The following is a 20,345-nucleotide window of genomic DNA, read 5'->3' as shown; positions in this document are numbered from 1 at the left end:
GCAGGGCTAGCACAGCCAAGGTCAGTGCAGGGGTTGAGGCACACAGCAACTATACCAGGGAGAACCCAACTTAAGGAAAAGAATCGGACTTCAAGCAGTCTCAGGAAATCTGGTTTTTCCCTGATAAGCTCTGGGGTGTCTGCTGGATGGCTACGACGTCATGTATCCCTAATGACACGCAGCCAGCTCGAAGTAAATCACTGGTGGAAACACCCCGCAAGGCAAATCCAGAAACAGTGGAACAAAGCTGCAACTTTCACAGAACTCCCTGCTCCTTTCCTGCTGTGCACGCCATGTTGCAGCCAAAAAAGTGTTCTTTTCTAATCACATCACCTTTCTGGATGTATCACTTTAATGTTCTCTGGGCCACTGAGCCCTGCAGCTGTAAATTAATTTTTTTGAAGTAATACAGGTTTTAAAACTTCCATCTGTTTTAATGAGCTTGGGGGACTCCCCTTGCTTGTATTAGAAAAAAAAATGCATGCAATTATTTTTGCCTTCTTGGATTCCATCATTCTCAAGGACCCAACCTGTGGGACACCTTCATGCCCTCTAAAAAGTGATTCCTTGTAGTTGTGCGGGTAGCACATCCTTGCACAGCATGCAGTGTGCCTTATTTGGGGAGGATAGCCAGAGAGAGAGAAAGCAGGCCTTTCTAAGGGCTTATAGTAAACATTAGCAAGTCTCTCGACAATTTCCATAGTCACCTTTCTATTAATCCAGCTCTGCAAGGTAGAATTATGAGACCGCTAATGAACAGCATCAGTTCAGGCTGCCTGAAGGAACTGGATTAGCTGGACGTCTCTGAACTGCCTGATTACTGGTGGGAAAACTTCACAGAGGGAAAAATTGAGATCTGTATTTGTTGTCCCCTCCCCTCCCCCAGCCTTCTGTGTCTGTTTTGCAATATTTGCTTGTAGTATTTTTTTTAATCAGCAATTAGCCTAATAAGCCACCTTTTCATTGCATGCGTGTAGATTAGCCACTTCAGAGAATACAAAACAAACATTATTGCACAAGCACACATGTAGTGTCAGGGGAAAAACAAATGAATAAAGTAGGTCCTCCAACCATCAAGGGTTTTGCCTTTAGTTGATGGTTGTTACTCAGATGGCTTAGCCATTTGATGATGTAGTTTTTAATACAGTTAATTCTTCTTTTTTTAGAAAAAACATATTCTGAAGGATGAATGAAAAAAGAAATAATTCTGGATATGAAACATTTGGGTTGCTCGAAGCATACAGTATATTCATGTAAGGCCCCACCTCAGCCAGGGTCCTGAGCTATACTGGGACCACGGCACCTGCCATGTCAGGAGGTGGGCAACTTTGGAGGATCTGGGGGCTGTCCCCCCCCCAGGGGTGGGGGGCTGCACTCCTGTTGCCGCTGCACCACTGAATCCAGCAGTGGCAGCAAAGTAATTGGCAAATTGTCATTTGAAAACAAGCTGAATTTGGCCATTTTAGCCTTCCATAATGGTTTTCTTCCAATTTTTTTGCCGACGCAAATTTCGGCAGTGGCGGAGGCTGTGTGCAGCTCACAGGCCACTTGTTGCCCTCTCCTGTGCCATATACTCTATTATTTGCTAACTGCACGAATTGTGTGCTGTCTAGTTTGGCTTGCAGAGGTTGTTGTATGGCTATTATTAGTATTATTATTTTAATCAGTATTATTAATTATATATTTATTCCATTCTTCCTCCAAGGAGCTCAGGCCAGCGTACATGATGGGGCCATTCCACTTTAGCCTCTCAACTGGACAAGGTAGCGTGAACTGCCATGCTTTCAGAGGAGGTGTTAACTGTGCAATCATCCTGCCTCATTCATGGAATTTTACAGCATGGGAGGCGGAGGCAGCCATCGTTGTCTTCCATTTGTAACCCTCCTGTGTTTTCGCACCCTTTTGTCCATCTTTTTTCTTCCTAAAGAAAATCTGCTAAGGAGGGAAAGATGGAATAGCTGCATTAGGAACCCTCCTGCTAGGAAGCACCCATAGTGACTTGCCTGGATCCTGCAACTGAGCAGGATCCTGAGCCCAGAACTCCCTGGTCGAAGTCCGGCACCCACTGTGTCACACTGGCTCTTTTGACACATCTGAGGTTTGAGTGTGCCTAGCGGCTGACAGAACTACACCGTAAGCTTCTGTAACATGTCTTATAGCTCCGACATCTGGCACCTTTTTTGATATTTTGATCTGTCAACCACTTATCCCATGTAGAGTAGCCACTTGGTACATTACCAACACCTTATTCTATGTATGAATAGAAAATTACTTCCAATGGCATGGCCCACTTCCAATTGCAAAGCAATCTGCAAAGGGATTTTTTTAAAAAAGATATATTTTTAAATGGTATGCTTACTGTATATATTTTTTTAAAAATATAGCTGGATGGGGAACATGAACCCAGAATTGTTTCCCTTGATGTGTGGCAATGCAGCACCACCGTGCTTGAAATAGTAAGGCAAAAAACAAAAACAAACCTTGATCCAATAAGAAATATTTTCTTCAGAATGAAATTACAGCGATAAAGCCTATTAAAAACATTCCTGGATAATTAATTGGACAAATTTAAATGTATAAAACTCCTGTAGTTCTCATTACGAGAGATGCATTATTATGCACAGCAAAATCCCTAAAGCAGAAACAAATATGTTCATTTGCAACATCCGTACCCCAGGAGATATCAGCAGTCAGGCATTTTCAGCAAGGCTGGATCATGTAACCTGTCTGGGTTCACACCTGTGTGAGTGATTTGGCTGGTCAGCATGCAGCTCAAGAGCCCCCTGTTTGTCTCAGCCTCCCCCATCCCAGCAACCCTACTTCCTCACCCAGGAGACAGACTCTTCTGTTCAAATGGCTGAACCCTGGTACGTGCCATAATCAGCTCTGTGTCCTTGTGGTCTCACAGCATCTCTGAGAAGCACAGTCAGAAGCCGCCGCCACCATTAGGCATAACAAGGTGACACCTGATAAGAGGGCTGCATAATGCTGTCCTCCCAGGCTTTGCTCACACTTTACAGACTAGCGTAGGTTATGTTGCATTTCATCAGTACAGTTAGCCACCTGTCTTATATATTAAGGGGCATCTGTCATTTCTAACGGTTGACCCTTACAGCCGTACAGTATAATGGGCACCCTTTATAACTGGCTCTACAACAGGGGTGGGGAACCTCACACCTGGGCAGGGCTGGCCCACCCATTAACCAGGGTGAGGTGCCCACATGGGGCGGTGGAGCTGGAAGAGCAGCCCAGCAAGCCCATAGTTACACCCAGCAGGTGCAAGCAGCAAATTGTGCCGCTCCCCCGCCGCCAGCCCCAGCCCAGCCCCAAAAGCCCACAGCGAGAAAACAGCCAGTGGGGCTCTTTGCTACTGGCGCTCTGTTGCTACGGGGCTCCCACAATATCTTGGCCATGCAAACCTCCCCCGCTCCCTGCCGCCACCAGCCTCAGCCCAGACAACCCCTGCACGATGGAAAGCAAAGGTGGTGGGCTCTCCGGGCTGCAGTTGGTGGTGGGAAGGTTACTCGGCGGTGGCAACAAGGAGGGAGGGTGGCACAAAGTTCTGCTTCAGGCGGCGTGAGAGCTCTCACACTGGGCCTAGGGCCCCAATCTGGCCCTCCCGGGTTCCTCACATGGTCACACCCCCTTCCCCTGGCCACACTTCATTCTGCCCAACCACCAATCATTTGGTGGCTTCCCAGCTTTTGTGCCATTTCCCCTCCCCCCCGCCGCCAATTCTAAATGATTGAAATGCCTCTCCTAAGGCTTAGTTACTGGTAGTCAGAGTGTTAAGCTACAATAAGGTGGTTTGGCCTCGCCCCTTCTGCCTTCCTCCCTCTTTGCCCCCATTCACCATTGGAATGCGATCCCCCCAAAAGCTTCTTCAAAATGGAATTCGACCCTCTGGCTGAAAGAGGTTCCCCACCCCTGTTCCGCACCCGTTCTACAGCATTTTAAAATAGGCCACTTCCCACATTATGATTTTAATTCACAGGACTGAGCTTCCAAATCACTTCCATGAGAGAAGGATTGAAACATGTCAACTTATTATTCTTAACGATGCTGAGCCGAGTGATAGACTTGTTTCTGTTTCACAACTAGGCATAGACTTAATGATAAAGAATCCATGGGACTGTAGAAGTGAAACTTAAAAATAAAATAAAAAATCATGGCATGGCGTGAACTTCCATAAGGGAAAGTCGCTCTTTATCAGAATCACCACCAGGAAGTTTGTGCCACAATAACAGCACAACCCTGTGTCTACTCAGAAGTAAGTTCCATTGAGTTCAGTGGGGCTTACCCAAGCAAGTGGCTATAGGATTGCAGCCTGAATGTATCTGTTTGCACAGTCCTGTGGATTCCTTAATTTGTTAGCCTTTGAGGTACTACTGAACACTTGGGTGATTTTACTATAAAGCTGTTGGGGGGTTGCAGGTCAGTGGTATAGCACAGGCTTTGCAAATTTGAGCAAGTTTCAGTGATCAAGCAATTTAATTTGTGAGAAAGGGGGTAAAGCAATAGATTTCTGAGCATGCGCTAACCACAGCTACTGGTTTTGGCTGCTGGTTCTGTGAACTGTGCAGGTGCAGAATTGTCACTTAAGCTCATAATATATATCACAGTTTTAAATGTATGTTTTGAGCAACTTACAATCTAATTTCAGCAGCAACACAAACCCTTAATCAAAAGCCAGTTTTCCTCTGCTTCTCAGTACAGTTCCTTTAAAAAAAGAAAGAAAAGGGTTTGCTAGAGACCTGCTGCTTTCCTTCTGGTGTCATTCCGCCATTGCTAGTTCAGATACCTACAGACTCCTTTTTTGCATTTTTGTACTCCTTGTTGCATTGCAGTAACACCTGTGTGACAGCTGTGCTGAGGTTCCTTGTGCTCCAGGTTATCTACCTAACTCTGCATAGCTGACTTCTTCCTGTGCTGCAAGCCCCGAGGAGAACCATCTGGAGATGAGATGGGGACCCCTCTGCAGTGCAAGGCTTTTGGGCATCTCTACACCAGCCTCAAATCCTGCATTTAAAATGGGGCTTTCTGCTTCCATTTCAAATGCAGGATCACAACGACTCCCTTTTTCACCAGCTTCCTTTCCCCCCTCCATCTCCCCATATCTGAGTCTTCCATTATCTGTCATTGATCTCATTACTCCTTGCAGCTTTTCCTCTTTTCCCGGAAGAAACTGAAAGAGGAACACAATGGGGATAATTTGATAGCTCATTATCTGTGATCTATTTAAAAAGGAACAAAGGGCATTTAGCGCAGGAGATGCCTTGAATGATCATGGCGTCATGTAAAGAGATCACAAACGTCCATGAAGGAGCGATCTCAATCGCAGCGTAAAAGCTCAGTGTGAAGGAGCCCTTTGTTTCAGCCACTTCTAGCATTCCAAGACGAATCTACTCAGTATCGGATCAGTTTAGCTATCTTTCTCAGTCACCACTCTGCTCCATAAAGAAGCTCTTAATTCTGTTGGCTCTGTCACCTCTGTTGAGTGATGACCGCAGAGGTGACAAGCTTGGCAGGAGAAGCCTATTCTAGGGTCAGTTGTTACTATCAGTGTCATCTGTGAGAAATAATATGTCCCTGCCGTGTGTGTGTGTGTGTGTGTGTGTGTGTGTGAGAGAGAGAGAGAGAGAGAGAGAATGAGAGAGAGAGAGAGAGAGAGAGAGAGAGAGAATGAGAGAGAGAGAGAGAGAGAGAGAGAGAGAGAGAGAGAGAGAGATGCAGAAGCAGTAAGAAGCACAGAACATTTCATATGAACAACCTTACTTGGGTCACATCAACAGCCCATCTAGTCCAGTATTCTGCCTCCAACAGCATCTATGTGAGCCTGTTTCAGAGAGAGGCAAAACGTATCAGCAGCAACCTCATGTGATGGGATCAAATGTTTGAATGTTCAACTGCATTAAGAAGAAGAAAAAAATCCCTGCACATTAACCACATTTAGCATGTCAGGAAGAAGTTTCTGGCTTAGCCTTCTCTTCACATGATAAATCTACAGATGCAGGGAGTTTATTTCTGATGGTAAATAAGGATTAAGACATTTGGTCTCCCGTCTTCAGTCTAGAAACAGATACAGTCACAGATACAGTCACACCTGGGAATGGTTGACTGTGTTGCTTTCTTCCTCAGTTTTAACCAAAGCCTGCCAAGGGCCCTGTTCTGGGGATGGGGGAAATTTATAGGCCACACGTCTCATCTCCACCTACCATGCTTATATTTTGTATGCAGCTCTTGGTGGGTTGGCAAGAGAGAGCCTCACATGCTGCTAGGCTCCTTAGGGTGCCATCCTACGCATGTTTAGATGGAAAAAAAGTCCTACAACTCCCAGCATGCCCCAGCCAGCATGGTTTGGCTGGGGAATGATGGGAGTTGAAGGACCTTTTTCTGTCTAAACTGCATAGGATGGCACCCTTGGTATAGGAAATGTGCTGTGTTAAAGAAATAAATGTACCTTTTTTTAAAATGAAGGGGCAGAATCAAGGCTACCGCAGGGTTATGGGGTTTCTGCATATTGTGGGTTTGTTTACAAATATACACACTGAACATAGCTGGAATCTGATGGCATGAGACTCCTACAAAGCAGCAAATCCACTGGCCCCCTCAGATGCTCAATGCTAGCTCCCCTTCTGCCTCTGCCTCTCTCTCTCCTCCTCTCTTAAACTTGCTTCTATTGTTTCTCACACACAGACCTAGATTACATCATCCTAAAGTGGGGGTGGGTGGGAAAGGCCTGCCACCCTGGAGAGATCTTTCTGTTCCAAGCACTCAAAAGAAGATCCAGCTATTGAGGAAACACCAGCTGTTCATTCTGGCCCACTAGCCAAACCATTCACCTGGAAAGCATCAGGGTGGCACCTGGGCTGTCCATTCAGTAACTTCAAGCAGTCCTTCCAACCTCATTAACCCCTCTCTGTCCAAACCATGCCAACTGTCCTGGCAATCAGATAGTAATCCTATAACAATATTGTGTTACTGTCACTGGGGTCAGTGCACGGTGAATGCTAAAAGGAAGTTTACAAAATAATAATCTGGAGACGCCTATAGAGCAGGGGTGGGCAACTTGTGGCCCTCCAGACGTTTTAGCCTGCAACTCCTATCAGCCCTAGCCAACATAGCCAATGGTGAGGGATCATGGAGTTGTGGGCTAAAATATCTGGAGGGCCACTGGTTGCCCACCTTTGCTATATTGGGCTGGGGGTAAGAGGAAAAGCAGGGAGAGTGCAGTACCTCTGGCAGTCATCTTGTCCCAACTGGAGTTGGGTCCTCTTGTGCTAGTGGCACAAGATTTATTACCCCAGATCTGCCAGTAGACGAAAACAACAGGGACAAGTGCTTTTCAGTGAATGAAGAGCTCATCCTATCCTCATGGATGTAAGTGAAGAGCCCATGGTAGAGTAATAACTTTTGTTTGGCCACATTCATTTTTGTTGAGAGTGTTCAAGCCTCACCTGGATAGCTCCACAGCTTGCTCATTTATATCAACAGCAATCTAATAAAAGTTACCATTACCCTCCTTGAGGGGCTGTGTCTATTGGTGGTTATTTTAGGCAGCAATCCTATACCCACTTTCCTGGGAGTAATCCCCGTTGAACACAGTGGGACTTACTTCTGAGCGGACGTGCATAGGATCTCACTGTTAGTGGATACATGATCCACAGAAGAATCCACTTTGCAGGGACACCAACACTAGTCCTGCTTCATTAGCTTGCGAGTTTGGCCCAGTGACTCCAAAACATGCACATGTCTATCGTGGCAGCGATGGTCCCCGTTTCTGGTGTTAGCTTTCGGATTTCTGTGGTGCTATTTGAAATGCTGCAAGATGCCACAGCACCAGGTGGACCATATGCCACACACACAAAAATTAATGTGCATACTGTGTATTGATGGCTATGCAAAGCTGCTCCCAAGCCTGGAAAAAGCTAGGAGCCATACACAGGCTTAGAGTCTTTTGTCCTCTGGCACATCCACAACAATAACATTGTAAATCCCTTAGCTTGGGGATAACCAGTGAAAATCAGGTCCTCCCAACCGCTTAGCAGCCCCCCCCCCCCCATATTTGTTATATGAGTAGGTGTGAGCTGGATGGCAAATTTATTAGCCAGGTGTTCTGGCTAAACTCCAGAGGAGCTATATCAGGGAGCACCGCAGTGCTGGCCATGCTCCAGGAAACACAAAAGCACTATTAAGTATTTGGGAGAGAAGACAAATGCCACATTTGTAGAGTGGAAAGGATGAATCCAAAGGGCCCTAGCTATGGTCATTACAAATATCTTGCCTGCCTCTCCAGGGTTGAGTGCCGGAGAAACAAGCGAACTATTCTGCAAGGGGTTTTTTCTTGATGTTTTGTTTTAAATAACAACAATTCAATGGGTAAACACACATGCAGCACTTTAAGAAAAAGAAAGCTGCTGGGGGCTTGGCAGGTGGAAAAGGGAGATGGACACTATGCACCTCTGACACCACGGCTCAGTGGTAAAGCCCCTGCTTTGTATGCAGAAGGTCCTAGGTTCAATCCCCAGCACATCCAGGTAGGGCTGGGGGGAAACTCCTGCTTGAAAACCTGGAGAGCCGCTGCCAGTCAGTGTCAACAATAATGGGCTAGATGGACCAAGGTTCTGACTCGGTACAAGGCAGCTTCCTATGTTCCTGTGATACAGTACTTTCAATGCATATGTAATCCTATCTTTCAAAAACAAAAAATACAGACTCAGCTTGCCAGATCCTGCCAATTCCTCCCTGAGTAGTCTTGGGGTGGGAAGGCACTTTGATTTTCTAGAAATCATTGATCCCATGTGCACCAAGCTTGAAATTCTTTTGGCAATATAGACCCTTAGAGGTCTCTTTTGCAGAGATATTAAGATAATGAAGGTGAATACTGAGGCAGCAGCACATACCTTGGATCAGTTCCTCTCATCATAATTGGCTGCTCTAAGAGAAAGGTATATTTCAGTCATCTTAAAGACAGTAACCAATTAGCCCTCATCTCAGATGTAGGAGAATGGCTCTCTACAGAGGATTTTCAGAGGAAAGGCCACATTCTCAGTTCATTCCTTGCTGGGGCTGCATGGCTTCATGGATTCCGATGAGATGGATAGCACGACACTATTCAGAACGTGGGGACCAAAATCACTGGCTAACTTGCAAGCTTGGAAAATTTTGTTTACAGTATCGGGTGCCTCTGAGACTAGGAGCACAGAGGTTTATCAGGCACCTGCCAGGTCACATGCCACAGCTGGTGGTGGGCTATCTTCTGCTTGGTGGGTCACAAGTTGTACAGGACTGATTTAGGCAAAGGATCTCCTCCATTGAGTTTTAATTCCTTCTTGTGAGATAATTAAACAGTAATAATTATGGAGGGCTGGAGTGATAAAAGTCTAGACTGACTGGCTATGATTGGGGGTGCACTTCCAACTTTTAAATGAGACCTTTTAAATCAGGGGTGTTGAACCTCAGGCCCCTAGGCCATATCTGGCCTGCCTGGTGTCTCAATCTGGCTCACCAGGCTTCCCCAGAGGGCCACACCCCATTTCCAAAGCATAAAAGTACTATTCTGTAAATGCATTCCCATTTTTAAAATGATGTGAGCCAATTTCAAACTCTTCAAAAAAGCATTTGTTTAGTGTTTGATAATGACGCTCACAATTTATGACCCAATTACAATTTGAGTCTGCACATCACCGAAAACCTTAAGGACGCAAGTGTTTACTTCCTGAAGTACAAAGAGATAAATAAAAGGAAGCACCTTCCCTACTTTTAACAGACTGCTGCCAAGTGAAAAATGGAGCTCCTGCCCAAACACATTAGTCATTAGAGCTTGGCACAAGCTCATGGGCATAGCTAGTGCTCTCATTACAACAATTAGGAGTCAATGCTAAACACGTTGCTGCGTTAGTGTGTTCACCCCCTACTCTCAGTTTCAGACCAGTACAATTCTGGCTAGAAGCTATTTTGGTTTAAAAGTGAGGTACTGGGCCAATGTCCCAACCTTGTCCCTAGAGTGGATGCTGTCTTGTCCTGATTAGAGAGAGAGAGAGAGAGAGAGAGAATGAGAATTTAAAATTAGTCCACAGACCACTTATGTTACTTTACCAAAAAAAGTAAAATGCCCATGCAGACAAAAATATATGCTTGTAACACTATAGGGACAAGAACTGTGTACAGTGAATGTTGAATGAGCAAAGTCAACTCCCATCATTTGCAAGCAGTCACAGTCTGATTTTTAAAACTGCATCCAAAAACACTGCAACTTTCTGGGTAATGTTGACATTACACCCCTCCAGACATATTAAAAGTAGCATCAGATCTGAACAACCGGGATAGAATGCCAAAACTGGCTGAATCAGTTTTGCTCCAGCCCCCACAAAAATCAAAATAAAACATCACATGTATCAGTATTTCAGTATTGCGAAGTCAGAGTCTTTAAGCAATGGATGTTCCCATTGTTGTTGTTGTTGTTCAGTCGTGTCCGACTCTTCGTGACCCCATGGACCATAGCACGCCAGGCCTTCCTGTCCTGCGCTCTCTCCCGGAGCGTGCTCAAGTTCATATTCATTGCATCTGTGATGCTATCTAGCCATCTCATCCTCTGCCGTCCCCTTCTCCTTTTGCCTTCAGTCTTTCCCAGCATCAGGGTCTTTTCCAGGGAGTTTTCTCTTCGCATTAGGTGGCCAAAATATTGGAGCTTCAGCTTCAGTATCTGTCCTTCCAATGAGCACTCAGGGTTGATTTCCTTTAGGATGGACTGATTTGACCTCCTTGCAGTCCAGGGCACTCGTAAGAGTCTTCTCCAGCACCACAGTTCGAAAGCATCAATTCTTCGGCGCTCAGCCTTCCTTATAGTCCAGCTCTCACAGCCATACATTACTACTGGGAAAACCATAGCTTTGATTAGACGGACCTTTGTCGGCAAGGTGATGTCTCTGCTTCTTACTATGCTGTCTAGGTTTGCCATAGCTTTCCTCCCAAGGAGCAAGCGTCTTTTAATTTCATGGCTACAGTCACCGTCTGCGGTGATCTTGGAGCCCAAGAAAGTAAAATCTGTCACTGCTTCCATTTCTTCCCCTTCTATATGCCAGGAAGTGATAGGGCCAGATGACATGATCTTAGTTTTTTTAATGTTGAGTTTCAAACCAGCTTTTGCACTCTCCTCTTTCACCCTCAACAAGAGGCTCTTGAGATCCTCTTCGCTTTCTGCCATTAGGGTGGTATCGTCTGCATATCGGAGGTTGTTGATAATTCTCCCGGCAATCTTAATTCCGACCTCTGATTCATCCAACCCGGCATTTCTCATGATGTACTCTGCATATAAGTTAAATAAGCAGGGTGACAATATGCAGCCTTGTCGTACTCCTTTCCCATTGAACCAATCGGTTGTTCCATCTCTGGTTCTTACTGTTGCTTCTTGACCCTTGTACAGGTTTCTCAGGAGACAGGTAAGGTGGTCTGGTACTCCCATCACTTTAAGAATTTGCCACAGTTTGTTGTGATCCACACAATCAAAGGCTTTAGCGTAGTCAATGAAGCCAGAAATAGACGTTTTTCTGGAATTCTCTTGCTTTCTCCATGATGCAGCGAATGTTGGCGATTTGATCTCTAGTTCCTCTGCCTCTTCGAAACCCAGCTTGTACTTCCGGTAGTTCTCGGTTCGCATACTGCTGAAGCCTAGCCTGTAGGATTTTGAGCATCACCTTGCTGGCATGTGAAATGAGCGCAATTGTGCGGTAGTTTGAACACTCTTTGGCGTTGCCCTTCTTTGGAATTGGAATGTAAACTGACCTTTTCCAGTCTTGTGGCCACTGTTGAGTGTTCCAGATTTGTTGGCATATTGAATGCAGCACTTTAACAGCATCATCTTTTAGGATTTTAAATAGCTCGGCTGGAATACTGTCATCTCCGCTAGCTTTGTTGTTACTAATGCTTCCTAAGGCCCACTTGACTTCACTCTCGAGGATGTCCGGCTCCAGTTCAGTGACCGCACTATCATGGCTATCAGGGACATTCAGATCTTTCCTGTATAGTTATTCTTTGTATTCTTGCCACCTCTTCTTAATCTCATCTGCTTCTGTTAGGTCCCTGCCTTCTTTGTCCTTTATCATGCCCGTCTCTGCACAAAACGTTCCCTTGAGATCTCCAATTTTCTTGAAGAGATCTCTAGTCTTTCCCATTCTGTTGTTTTCCTCGATTTCTTTGCATTGTTCATTTAAGAAGGCCTGGGACTGTGTCACATTAAACCTTGCTAGTCTTGTCCTGTTGCTAATCGCTCTTGTGCCTTTGGGTTGGAGAAGGGGACAAGTCAAATTTGGTCCAGGGGCTTCTAGGTGTTGACCCTTAATGTAGGGTGCTTAAGTATGCAGCGAATGAATACTGGAAAAATAACTTTCTGAGCCTAATGCCACTCCTGGGTGTAGAATCCCAATACCTCTGCAGTCAAATTATCATCCCAATGCAGACTATAGCAATGGGCTGTAAATTAAATATTGTGTGCTTTAATCAGCAGAAATTGCCTCTATGAACGATGGACCGAAAAGGCAATGGCTTGGACCCTAAGATAAGTTAACTTAGGTTACAATCTTATGCATGTTTAGAGAGTAAAAAGTCCTACAGTGCCCAGCATACCCCAGCCAGCCATGCTGGCTGGGGCATGATGGGCTTGTAGGACTTTTTTTTTTTTAATCTCTAAACATGCATAGGATTGTGCCCTTAAGGAAGTTCATGAAAGGGGAAAAGGTCCATCCTCTTCTCTCCCCCCTGCAGCATCCTCTCTTGAGGGGCAGGGGGTCCTTCTGAATAACAGAGAATGGGGTATAGTGGACTGCTGGGGGGGAAACTTTCCTTCCATGAACTTCCTTAAGTTAACTTATCTTAGGATCTGAACTCGATTTGGGGTGATTCCCTCCTTCCCCATTGTTCTGGAGGGCCCCAGAACCTCTGGAGAGGCTTTGGGTTGGGGGGAACAGCTAGCAGAGGGGGGATAAGTGGATGGCAAGCACATAAAATGTGTTTATTTGCATTTATCCTGTTGGGAGATCATTAGTAGAAAAATTACATGTAATTATTGTCATGTGGAATTAGTGTGTTTACCACACATTAAACCATGATTAATGGCATCAAAGTGGGCAATGATCCCCTACTCCACCCCAAAGTATGACTATGAAGCACCCTGTCTCTTATTCACCAATACTGGGCTGCAGCTCCATGACGCTCCTCCTAAACAGTCAGCAGTTGGAGGAAATGTCCTAAAATGTCTACAGACTATCATCATGCATACAATAGGACAAGATTATGAAAATATAAAAACAAAAGCATGAGATTATGCCCACAATCCGCCATCCTTGAAATAATTTCTGTTTTGCAAATCCAGCATTGATCAGTAACTAACCCAGCTTCCCTCTCTCTCGTAACCCACTTAGACCCCAGGTTTTATTGAATTCATCTGGAGTTTTCTCCAATATACTGAATATTAAGACACTGATCTAATAGACCAAAGCAACAAAAAGATGGTACTAAATATATCAGAGGCCATTTTCAAAGATTCTTATACACACTAAAAATAAACTTTCTTTACATCATAATGTGCAAGCCAATGAAACCAAATTCTTCCACACTGGAATGTTATTTCTTTTTCAGATTTCCTAAAGAGCTTTCATTACATCCCACAAATATGTAATCTAAATCTTTCCTGCCACAATCCAGTGGGGTGGAAAGCAATAAATGAAGATCTTATTTTGAACATCAAATTATTGTAGTTTATGAACTCGACTGCCTGTGCTCATGAACATCTGTTTAAAGTGCCCTTAAAGTTCTATCAAAATGTTTGCCTGCAGTACTAACAATTAAACCATCGCTTCAAATGGTTACTTCTTTCCTTCATGCTAGATCATCTGTGTGACCCAAAAGTTGCTAAACAGTCAGAGTAGGCATAGTCTAAAGTGAAGAATTTAAGAAGCAGCAGGTAGAGCCCAAGGTGTCATAACAAGTACAGATTTGAACAGGAGCAGATACAGGACCTTAGGTGTCAAGAGACACCAACAGATCCCCAGACTTATTAATGTGGAATATAATAAAGATTCTTGCTTCATTAAAATTATTCAAAAATACAGCAGAAAATTTGGGGAGGGGGGAATTAAGCAAGAATTTTGTTTTATGAAACAAGTAAAAGATTAGTAACAACCCCATAATTAGGGAAAGAAACTGCAGGAGAACCAGAGGCCTCAGAAGCAGCCTAGGAACAGAGAAATGGTGGAAACTGCAGGTTTTGTGGACAGCATTGGGCCATGGAAGCGAATGAAACTGGGCAAAGCCATTTTTGACAGATGTTCACAATTCTGGAATACTCCAACAAAAGTCACTTCTCCCCCACCATTTCAAATGGAAATATAAATCCAATTTTGGTTCGGTACTAGCTACCAATACATGCCTGCCTTCTGAATTAGAAAAATGACTCCCATTTTCATTTTGCATCAGTTTCAAGTAGCGTATCACACACAATTAGACGATAGTTACATCATCTGACACTTTAAACACTGCATAAAAACACATAGTTAAAAAGCCATTCCAGAATCCTGAAAACAATATTTTTACTAAATCTTAAACTGGAGGCAGATTTCACTTGGCATGTTTTCTTTTAATACAGCAAAACAAACCATTTTCATCAGACAGCAGCTTTATATATTATTTAATTTGTGACACTGCAATCATATTATAGCCTGTTAATTAGATTGTACCATACATGAGCAATGAAGTCACATGGCTGTGCCCATTCTGTTTGTTTCTTTCAGGCATTTGGCTTATGTCAGAAGCAAAATCCTTCTGAAAGTATCAATGAGACAATCTGCTGTTTTCCTTTTCGGTACATTGCTGGGGGAAGGGCATTGCAGGTGCTGACCTATATTTATGAGCATTACAAAGTTGGCTAATTTCATAAGTAGAACTCTTTGCTGAATTTGCTCAGTTACTCCCAGATAACTTATTTGTCTTCCATCTAGATTTGTACGTGTAGCAAGCAAAATAATGCCCCCAGCATCTGAAATGTCAAGATTGGCTGCCCCCCGCCCATATGTACATAATCAGGTTTGCTAAAAGCTGCTAGGCTAGGAAAATGCCTCTCTTTGGTTATTGGTATTTTTTGTGTGAAAAGCAAGTTAGCCTCAAATCTGACTGCTAAAATCCTTTGCATGCTTATAAATCCAGTTGCCTGGCCTAGAAAACAGCTTGTCTAAATATCAAGCTATGGTATTCCGTTTTTGTTTTGCTTTGCTTTGTTCTGGAATTCCCTTTCTATTGCTTTCTTGAGCAATGTGGTCTCCCTCCAGCGGCAAAAATGGTTCTAATTATATCCCCATTCCTGTGAACTAACAACACTGTCAGACTTATCCTCAACAGCTAAAAATAGCACTATTGTCTGTTGATGGCATAAGGATTGCCCAGTGCTTCATATTTACCATCCTGTTACACTGGCATCAGTTGCTATACTAGGCACTCATCATACAGAGATCCTAGACCTCTATCTCTGTGCTAGTGCAAATGTCCCTCAAAACAGGGGATGAAAACACCCACAGAGATTGACTAGAATTCTGACCAGACTTAAAGCCCTAAATGGCTTGGAACCTGGGTACCTTAAGGACCACCTTCTTCCACATGCCCCTTCCCACATGGTTGTCATCTGAAGCACTAGTTCAGATCCCTGAGCCTCATGAAGCTAGGCAGACAGCCACAAGGTCTAGAAGCTTCTCTGTGACGATGCTCATCTTGTGGAATGCTCTGCCAACAGAGATTTATCAGGCACAAATACTCTACTGTTTTAGGCGGTATGTAAAAACTTGGCTCTTTAGGAAGGAATATGGTTTAACATTTTAATAGCCTTTAATAATTATTATTTTTAGCCCTTATGGTTAACTGCTGTTCTTACAAACTGTTATTGATGTTGTTTATTAATTTGGGTTAGTATTTTAAGTATTGCTGATTTTGTCTATTCACCACCTTGAATTCTCTTCTCAGAGAAATAGGAGCGATATAAGCATCATCATTATCATCAATAATAGCTCAATAGAAAGTCATTATAATCGATGGGAGAGCACCATGTAGTAAGTAAATAGTAAGTGCTTCCAGTTCAGGAGCCATTAAAGCAATGAAGCAATACCCCTTGATTGAAAATGGCACATGTGAGTGCTGTCAAAGCAGAAATCTCAGAACAGTCCTATCCCCAGCTTGCTAGGTAGATATGGGATCATTCTTAAGTCCCCCTTCACTGGTGGAGTCCCACGATATATGCCAGTGTATATTTGACCAGACAAAGATGCTAGTGTAGCATACGGTTGTCAGGTCAAATATCCCATGAAGCCTTAATGCTGCTATTTATTTATTGTAATAGATTTATATACCACTGAACATATTTAAAAATATCTCTAATCTGTTTGATGATGCTTAAAGAACTGGCCTGCTGGATACTTATCTCAATTATCCTTTGAAAACGTAACTTTTAAAAAATAGTTGCTGTTATTCAGGATAAAAATATACCCAAGAGAAGGAATGTTCAGCAAATCCTTCAGTTATGGAAACCTTACGTAACATTCGCTGCCTTCAGATGATCCTCCAAACCATGGAAGATGGAGATTGAGCCCCATGCTCACACACTCACTTCCCCATCCTTTCCCTTCCCCTCTAAAGTGACTGCAGTGGAGAGGGGAAGAACTAGGATCAGCGTACCTAGTCCTTCCCCCCAAGGGTCACCTGGGAGGGGGAGGGGGAGGGGGAGGGGGAGTGCAATGAAGGGAGGCCTCCCTTCTCCTCTGTAGCAAAATGTGTTACTTCATTTGTATCAATACAAAATACATTTTGCACAAGAAGGCCAGTTGTGCCTGCACAATTAACACAACGTATAATAGGCCGGTAAAAATAAGGTTGAACTTTTAAGATGATTGCAAAAAACAATATATATAAGGAATAACAAGGTAAGGAATAATGTCCAGCTTGATGCAAAAGGTGTTTTTTCCCCCATCCCTAGTTGTTATTGGAAATCGCTGAAAAGTAAGTCTGCTTCTGTGGGATCACAATGTGGAACAATCTGCTTCTGTAGGGTCAAATGGTTCCAAGCTTTGGGAAATTAGCTTTTCAAACATTTAAACACTGAAACATTTAATAGGGTCATTTCTGTTTATTATTAGCACAACATTAAAAAAAACCTCTAATACATCTAAAATGGGGTGGGGAAACCAACTAATTGGTTATAATAAGGTCATCATTGAACTTTCAGGCTAAATACAAATGAGCTTTATGGTACTATAGAGATCTTTCTCTGTCTCCGAAATCAAATGGAGCCTTTGAATTGTATTTATTAGTTTGTTTTTTAAAAGAAGAAAAACCTTAAGTCCTCTAAATTTCCTTTGCTATATCAACATTAACACCTGTTGATGTTAACAGTCACTGTCATAATCTTCTGGCATTGAGTTGCATGTTTAGGTACTGACTGAGCCAATGTGAGTAGAATCGACTAAGTGGTGTGCACCCCACTATAAGCTTTAGGCCATCTCAAATTCTCAGAAGTGTCTTTCACCCCAGACAAGCATTGGGCCAGTTGCGTTTGCAAAGAGAACACTCTCCTGGAGGTGCAGGTGTATGATTCGGGGTGCCCCAAAGCTTATTCTGGGATGCAGCTTGGAAAATCCTTGCAGCCGCAACGCTTTTCAATAAAACAGGGAGACACGGTCCTATGCATATTTACTCTGAAGCTCATCCCATTGAGTTAAGCGTGCATATTCTTGCTGCCTAAGAGATGAACGTTCTCGTCCACTCATCCACAAAACAGCGTGCCAAGGCTAGATTTACATACTAGGTCTAATAGGTTTCAGAAGGAAACCACAGGTTAGGGTGCATTCCGGGACAGGTGATATATTGGCACACACGCAGCACATCTCGCTTGGGCAAGCAGCTTGGTTTGTTTTGTTATACTAGGGTCTTGCAGCCCTCTGGGGGCCTCTGATGGGACTTCTCCCGTCCTCAGCAAGGGTTGGTTTTGAAATCAGATTTGCCAGATCTCAGGCAGTGAGTGACCCATCCTTCTACAGGGGTGCAGGGGCGGGGCATTTAACTAGCCACGAAACTGTAGCGGACAGACGCTGCTGCGTAGGGCAGACTCGGAAGGCACCAGCCAAACCTGTCCGGTGGTGGGAGAAGGGTGTGCTGAGGGAGCAGCAGCGCCGTCGGATCTTGCCTTTTCTTCTGGCTGCCTTTACAAGCGGCGGCGGCGGCGGCGGGCTTTCTGCAGAGCTAAAACGCACAGCCGCCGGGTATCGAGGCTGTAAAAAGGCACGATTCCGGCGCACGCCAGCCGAACCTTCTATCGTGTGTATAAGCAGACAGGCGAATGCATCTATCGCTATCTATCTCGACATGTTTCCCCGTGCAGTGACCCCCGCAGAAGGCCCAGTCATCTCAGTCACCGCCTGGGCTTTTCCTCCCCATCTGCAGAGCGGGCGGACCGCGCGCGATCTCTCCGTCTGTGCAGATTAAGGGGCCCACAAGATGGACGGAGCACAAGCCGAGCGGAGCCTCGCAGGCGGCCGCGCAGGTACCTTGCCCGGGAGAGGCGTTCGCTTCGGCTCTCACGCGGCGAGACGAGGGCGGGGCAGGCGAGCGCCTCGCGCTGCCTCATTGGCTCCTCTTCCTGCCTCATTTGCATGTCCCCGAGCTTTCTTTTATGCAGGTTCCCTTACCACGTGATCTGGGAGGCGGACGAGACTTCCTGTTTGAGGTCGGGGAGGGGAGGGAGTAATTCTCGCGTCGCTCGCTCTCTTCTTCCCTCCCCCCGTTGTGGTCTCGCGCTGCCTGCCTGGCGGGGCTCTTGTCAGTTAGTAACAAAATGGCTGCGGTGGCAGCAGCTCTGCTCCTGAAGCGGAGGACAGAGGCGGCGGCGGCGGCGGCGGCTGTACGGAGGAGTGGGGGGCCGGCCCGGCAGCATCACTGAGCCCGGCGGCATTGCCTCTCCCGCCAGCGGCCCAACCCCCTTCCCCTTCAAGCGAAAGCTCCGTCCGAGGAGCCGTTTCTGCTGCCGCTGCCTCCATAAATCCCCCTTATCCCCCCAGAGAGTCTCTCGAGTCCCTGCGGAGGGGAAGGAGAGCGAGCGAGCGAGCGGGCGGCTGCCGGATTCTGCTCCTAATAGGGTGGATCCCACTGGGAGAGAGAGACTGACCGACCTTGTTATGAGAAACTCAGCTGCTGGATCGCCCTGGGATCTGTGGATCCTCTCCCTGTGAGAAAGAAAGAGACTGGATTTCGCCTTCTTTTCTGGATCCGCCTGTGTTTGGCTTAGTTGGGTGGATCCTCATGAGAGAGACTGCTGGACCCCCTCCTCATCACGAAGTCTATCTTCTGGATCCTTTTAGGATCCCTGTATATGAGAGAGACTGCTGGAGTTCCCTCTCTTCGATCCACATATGAAAGGCACAGCTGGTGGATTTCCCTGGCATCTGTGGATCCTTGCCTTCTGAGACACTGCCTGGATTCTTCTCCTCGTTGGATCTTCCTGAGAGTGACTGCTAGATCCTTTTTCTGCTTGTGTTCCTTGTCTCTCCTCCCTTTTTAGAGAGACTCTATTGGGTACTTCGGTTTGGATCCCTATGTGAGACTCTTCTGGATCCCCCTGTGGTTCCTTTTTGTTTTTTTCCTGAGCTATTCCCCCTTAACCTTTTGGATGGGTTCAGTTTTCTTCATTTTAATTTGCACTTTCGAAAACAATATTCAGATGCTCATCCAGATAAACTGAGAATTTCCCAACACAAATTTTTAAAAGCCGTGTTGTGATCAAAGCATAACATTTTTCACTCTCTTGCATCCCAACAGTACATTTTTGCTGCAACTACGTACATTCAAAACAAAATTCTGTGTGCAAAACTCTAGCTGGGGACTCATAACTGCTAGTTTTGCTTCACTGGAAATAAAGATAATAATCTTGTTTTGGAATTGGACCTGCATCTGCTGCACTTAACTCCTCCTCTGGGCTGGAATCAAACGAGCTTTTAGCTCTTCTACTTGGATACTGTTGATTTCTTGTCTGATTTCCCCAACCCCCCTCCTCCTTTGTGGCAGGTTATTTTTGGTGATTTTTTAAAAAAAATTGGAACGGGCATAAATTAAAAACAAACACTGACTTTCTTGGCCGCGTGAGATTTTTTCGTATTCAACGTGAAAAAATACGGGTACTTTTTGTAAGAAAAAGCATTAAAGAAAGAAAGGAGCACTCTAGTGAAACTCCCAGACGCCAGACAAAATATTCACTTGTTCTTTTTCAAGGAGACTGAGTCGAAAGCTGCCAAAGAGCCCCCGAAGGAAACGAAGCAAAG

At 44.9% G+C, this 20,345-nt stretch overlaps 1 protein-coding gene and 1 pseudogene across 5 annotated transcripts in view; one reads left to right on the top strand and one right to left on the bottom strand.

Moving 5' to 3' along the window:
• Positions 1 to 19,421, bottom strand: part of LOC146354126 (protein CFDP2 pseudogene) — a 30,322-nt pseudogene extending 10,901 nt beyond the window's left edge. The window contains exon 1 of the transcript XR_014788311.1: positions 18,579 to 19,421. The product of XR_014788311.1 is annotated as a protein CFDP2 pseudogene (transcript). The remainder of the gene's footprint in view (positions 1 to 18,578) is intronic.
• TNRC6C (trinucleotide repeat containing adaptor 6C) overlaps positions 18,857 to 20,345 on the top strand; it is a 149,049-nt gene continuing 147,560 nt past the window's right edge. For all 4 annotated transcript variants that reach the window (XM_084838237.1, XM_084838235.1, XM_084838236.1 and 1 more), the window contains exon 1: positions 18,857 to 20,345. The gene's annotated coding sequence lies outside the window, so the exon portion shown is untranslated.

Source organism: Heloderma suspectum, chromosome 2, assembly GCF_057233095.1.
Source record: "Heloderma suspectum isolate Gila_16-S chromosome 2, 16-S_ref, whole genome shotgun sequence".
In the NCBI taxonomy this organism is placed as follows: Eukaryota; Metazoa; Chordata; class Lepidosauria; order Squamata; family Helodermatidae; genus Heloderma; species Heloderma suspectum.
Note: the sequence above shows the minus strand (reverse complement) of the source record. Positions and strands in the feature narration are given on the sequence as shown.